Consider the following 5518-nt stretch of genomic DNA (forward strand, 5'->3'; position numbering starts at 1 on the left):
ATTTGAATAACAAGGTAATGAGGGGAGATGAACCACTCCTTCCATAGTGAATAAAGACACACAAAAACTCAACAGAAACGGAACGTTCACACGCAGCCTCAGGTTTGATTTGTTAGCCTTTTTCCTTTAGCATTTCTAGTAAAATAAGATAATGTCCGAAAGGTCTGTTTGCTTTAAAAAATTGTCTTTAATACAGGGCAAGGCTTAGGTTTATTTTTTTTGTTTTTTAAACAAAGCTCACATTCTCCTGACTTCAGGCCTGTTACTACAGCCGGAGGGGAACTGATTTCAGAAGCCATCTGATATGTCGGATTTCTTTGTGGCATCCACTTCATCGCTCAGCAGCCAGCCATGATGTCATAAGCCCATCAGATTTCCGGTAGGGGGAGAAACGCTGGGGAATTGGAAAGAATGGATGTTTCTTACCCATCAGGAAGGGGGTGGGGAGGGGCTGGGTGTGTTTGGGAGGCAGGGGAGGGGGGGTACGGGAGGCAGGCTCAATGTTTGTGATATTAAATGTCAGGCAGAAACCTGAAAAATTCAGCCACCCAGATGTTTTCTAAATATCCAGATGTCTGGCACGGAGCAGACCATGCTCCCCCCCCCCCCCCCCCCCCCATCTCAAGAGGCGCTCGGCATTTGGGCTCTGACCCCAGGTCGACAGCGAGTGTGCACTGCCAGGAGCCGTACATCCCCCAGGCTGCCCACCCTCGGGTTTGGAATTTTTTTCTAAATCTTTACACATGGATGACAGGAGTAACTAGGTCCAGATTTTTAAAAGCTGTTGAAGCAGTGATTTGAAAAGTTCAGTCCGTGGAATTAGCTTCCACAGAATATGCTATGGAAGCCAAGAGGGAGGAAAAAAATCCCTCAGCCAACACACACACAAACATATGTGACTCTTAAGCCATAGGACTTAAAACCCCAAAACAAAACCGGCGAGTCTGAGAACCAAGGACTCTCGACACTGAGAAGAGAGGAGCCCTCCCCCAGGAGCACGCTTCCCCAAATCAGAAAAACACCCAACAGCTTTGTTCTTCCTGACAAAGCCCCCTGCTTCCAAGGAACAGGCAGTTGCCAACAAAAGCTCCGCGTAGAACTAATTTACACTCAGACTCCGGGAGTCAAGGAGTCATAAAGGACAGAAATGGACCCGGCTTTGCCTGGGAAGCTGCCTCCCCACCACGGGCAACAGGGACCCCGAGCCTGGGGGAGCCCCGCAGGCCACAGACCCAGCAGAGTCCTGGCTTCCAGGCCAGCCTGGCCACGCGCCCACTAAGGCCACCTCCAAGGAATGTGACATCATGGCTAATTGCTCCTGAAAATGAGCCAAGAACTGCAGCCCCCAGGGCCCAAACCCTACAACTTCACAGGGAGCCAGGAGGAGAGGCAGCTGGGGAAGGGGACCATCTCCAATTAGAACTCAGTGCTTGCTTGGATGATGAGAAAAGGGATGGGTGAGGGGGCAGAGAACAGGAGGAGATGAGTGGGGGCTCTGGGCTCCAGGCGGGGGTGGGGGGGTGGGGGGGGGGGTTCTGGGGCCTCATCTCCTAGAACAACCCCTGTGCTTTTCAGATACAGAAACTGAGGGCTAAGAGTGGCTGAGTGGCCTTCCCAAGGTCACCAGGCTAATTAGTAGGACAGCCAGTCATGGGGAACAGAAAACACAGACCTGGCATGGCACGTCTCTTCCCTGAACGTTATCTAATTTAATCCTCACAACACCCTGTGAGGGACGGATTATCATTAACCTCAGTTTCCAGAGGAGCCAATGGAGGCGCAGACAGGTTAAGTAATTTGCCCAAGGTCACACAGCTCATCATTAGCAGAGCTTGGCCTGAACCTCTGAGCCGCTGACTCCAAATCCAGTGCTCTTTCTGCTGGGTGGGGGGAGGTGGTTCAAGTTGATCTGGGAGCTGTGAATCTGATTTAAATACATATTTTAAAAGCTGGTGATCCCCACAGAACAGAAGGGAGTAAATCACTGCAAATTAATTTTTTAAAGCAATTCCAGTCAGGAGGGATGGCTGGCTAGGTGGGTGGGGAAGCTGCTTTTATTCTGTCCCTGCCAGAGCCTGAATAAAGCATGTAGACGCGCTCTAGGCCTGCATGCACGGAGACTGCTCAATCCCCTGAAGTGGGGAGTGTACGCTAAAAGCTTTGTCGGGCATCTCTGAGAGCATAATCTGCCAGAGGAAAGGTGCCAGGCGCATAGGTCTGACAGAGTCAGGGGAGGGAGAAATTCACTGAGTATATAAACTACAAAAAATAAAAATAAGAGTCAGTCCCTCTAGACCTGATTCTTACTTTCCAGCCAGGAGTTTAAATGAACTAAAGCTTACCTGGGCAGCTATTTGTGCCCAGAGGCCTGACTCTGGGTCAGAGAGGCACTGCCCAGGGTCCTGTCTGCCCAGGAGAGGGGTGGGCTGGGGGGTGGAGGCCAGGGTGTTACTGTGTAGCCAGCCCCGTAGCCCGGCCATCCTGGGAAGCCTGCTGGCCACCATCTTTTCCCAGAGCAGCATTTGAAGAGCTGGGACAGAACGATGAGGAGTAGGCTGGTCTGAGCTCAGAAAACAGGACAGGCACCTGCCCCCCGACCTCCCCCACCCTCCCTAGCAGGTCTACGTCCCTTCCAGTGGGTCAGCCCTGGCACTTCAGTGGGCCATCTGAGCCAGGCCTCTCCCTGTTCTCTTCCCTACCAGGCTGGTTTCTTTCACTTTGTTTCTATGAACGGTAAGTGGGGTGTAGAGCCCAGGACTCAGTCCAGTGAAGGGGAAAAAAAGTTTCTGCCATCTGGATATCAGACCTGGCTGAGCCGCTACTGTCTTCCTGGGGGAAATTCTACTCATTCTTTATTTGCTTTGCCTACAATCTACCCGGAAGAGAGTCAGGTCTGCCCTCATGGCACTTATAATTGATGGGGGGAGACAAGCATTGATCTAATAACAACATAAAAGTGTCCATGGAAGGCGTAGTCCCCAGGTGACAAGAGCTTGTCATAGGGACGTGTCATGTCAGGGAGGTCAGACAAGGCTTCCTGGGGCCCAAAGGATGAGGACGCATTAATCCCTCTGACTTATTGTCACCTCTGCAGAGAAGCCTTTCCTGATGCCCATCCCCGGCTGCCTCCCGTTGCCATACCCCATTCCCTTCCGGCTGTTGTTCATCATCTATGTCCCTGCACTGGTCTGGAAGTCCCATGAGGGCAGAGGCTGGGCCTGTCTTGTTCACCACTGAGTTACCCATGCCCAGGACATAGATGTTTGAGGACTACTTGTTGATCAAAAAAATAAACATGTGCAAAGGAGCTGTGGTAGAAGGAATCCCAGAGACAAGGAGGGTGTGGGAGTAAGAATGGGGCAAAAGACACAGAGAGCAGTGGGAGATGAGACTGAGGAACCCCAAGAACCACCCTGGACACATAGGTGCCTCCTCCAGACTGCTGGCTCCTTGTGCCCTTTCCCTGTGGTAGAGACAGGGGTTGGGTGTCTTCCTCCCTTACAGTACAGTGCCATACAGATATCCTGCCCCACTTGGTCTGCCCTAGGCACAGCATCCCAGGCACAGCATCCCACGGGGATGAGTTAGGTGGGCAAGAGCATCAGTCTGCTCCCTCTCCACCACTGCCTTCCCTCCTCCATTCATTCCCTTGCCTGGTGCTGTGAGGCCACCTGGAGCCACACAATGGCAGTGGAAGGCAGATCTAGGGGTCCCAACCCAGGGCCTCCGTACACCCCCTCGGGTACCATCTGCACCCCCTAGCCCTCCCCTGCCACTTCTGGCACCCTTTCTCCTCACTGAGACAGAAGTGGAAGGAGAGGAGTTGGGCTCCCAGCTTGGACCAGACCCTTGCATTCCCTGATTACCAGTGTGTGGCGTGTCAGGACACCAAACCGGCCTCTGTCCCTGATTCCTCACAGGTGAAGAAATGGAGATACCGCAGCCTCAGCGGGCAGAGAGGGCGCTTGGTGAACTTGTCTGAAAGGCTCAAAGTGAATCTCCTCTGCAGCAGCCGAGGCCAGGGTTTGGGACTTCCTCCCGCCATCTACCCCGGGAGGCGGCTGAAACACCACGTGGGGGTGCACCGGGTCCCAGCCCCCAGCGCCGCGCCTCCAGCTGCTCCCAGACCTTGCTCCGCACCGCCCGCGGCGCGCGCTCCAGCAAAGTTTCCGCGTCTGCCACCCGCCCGCGTCCAACACCTGTTCGTGGTTCTGCAGCGCCTCAACCACCAGCGCGTGTCCGCACTGCCTTACCTGCCCCCGGGTCTCTGGAGGGTGCCTGGGGCATAGTCCGCGCCTCCGCGGTCTCACCTGCTGTGAGTTAGGCGGACTGCCAACCTCAGGCTTAGGGATCAGTCTGGACTATCTCGGGGCTCCGGGGGCGCCTCGGTGGGACCACCTTCGCTCGTCTACACCGCCTCGGCGGCCCTCGGGTCACAGAAGACGCCCCCCGCTCAGGGGCCGAGTCCACACCGCCTCATAGATGCCTTAGCTCGGGACCGCGTTCACACCGCTTACGGCTCACAAGACCTTTCAGAGCGCGGACCCGCGCAGACCCCGCAACAGCCGCTCAGTGTGGGGATGGTGCCCCGATGCGATCCTCCCGCCGGAGGAGGGGGGGGGCTGCTTACCTTGCCCGCGCCCTCACGCTCCTGTCCCAGCGATGCTGTCTCTTTCATACATTTTGCAATATTGTCGGTGGCAAAAGAAAATGTTATAAATCCTCTCCCGGTCACGTAGCTGTCCCCCAACCTCCCTCTTTCCTTTTTTTTTTGGCCTTTCGGACAATACTCGGCCCCAACGATCGGCCACTGGCGAGGGGGCTACAAGCAGGCGCGGCTGGCGGGGTGGGGCGTGGTCTGGGGCGGAGCCTGGGCAGGCAGAGGGCGGGGTCGGGCGGGGCGCTAGGGCTCTGGCCGCCCTCCTGGGGGAAACTGCGGCCGGCGACTAGCGCTCCTCTTCCTGTTCCTGATTGGTTGGCCAGCCGGCAATGCTGACACCTGATTGGCTGAGACGAAGACGGGACTCGGGCAGTGGGGGTGGGAGATTAAGGGTTTCATTCTTTGCCTTGTCTTTCCTGTGGCCGCCGCTCCTCTTTTGGGCCCTCCTGACATCTGCAGACTTTTCCTCGCTGCTTCCGTGCACCCCATCATAACACTTAACTACCCAAAATAAAACTCTTTTTTTTTGTCCTTTTCTACCAAATAGGTAGCACCTTAAGGTCGGGACACAGGGTTTGTGCTGCTCCCACTGGTATCTCCAGGACCTGGCACACAGTAAGGTGCTCAAAACGTGTTAGCTTGAATTTATAAAAAATGTACATACAGATTTTTAGAGCTATCTTTGCGGCTGGTAACACCCCAAGAAGATGGTATTACTGTTCTTCAAGAATGGAGAGATTGCGGTGCACAGAAATGCTATCCCCTGGGAGTGAATGACAGAACTGAAACTGGGACATGCTTACATCATTGGACCTCAGACTTCCTCTTCACAGCGAGGCCCTGTGGAGTGTCAGGGCC

The 5518-nt window shown here is 54.7% G+C and overlaps 1 long non-coding RNA gene across 1 annotated transcript; it reads right to left on the reverse strand.

Moving 5' to 3' along the window:
- Positions 1 to 222: 222 nt before the first annotated feature.
- On the reverse strand, positions 223 to 4827 carry LOC109371467 (uncharacterized). Its single transcript, XR_002121882.1, has 2 exons — positions 4631 to 4827; positions 223 to 394 (listed from the first exon to the last, which is right to left on the reverse strand). It is a non-coding gene; the product is annotated as an uncharacterized LOC109371467 (long non-coding RNA).
- Between the last annotated feature and the right edge of the window lie 691 nt (positions 4828 to 5518).

The sequence above is a fragment of the Hipposideros armiger genome, unplaced genomic scaffold, assembly GCF_001890085.2.
Source record: "Hipposideros armiger isolate ML-2016 unplaced genomic scaffold, ASM189008v1 scaffold_572, whole genome shotgun sequence".
NCBI classification, from domain to species: Eukaryota; Metazoa; Chordata; class Mammalia; order Chiroptera; family Hipposideridae; genus Hipposideros; species Hipposideros armiger.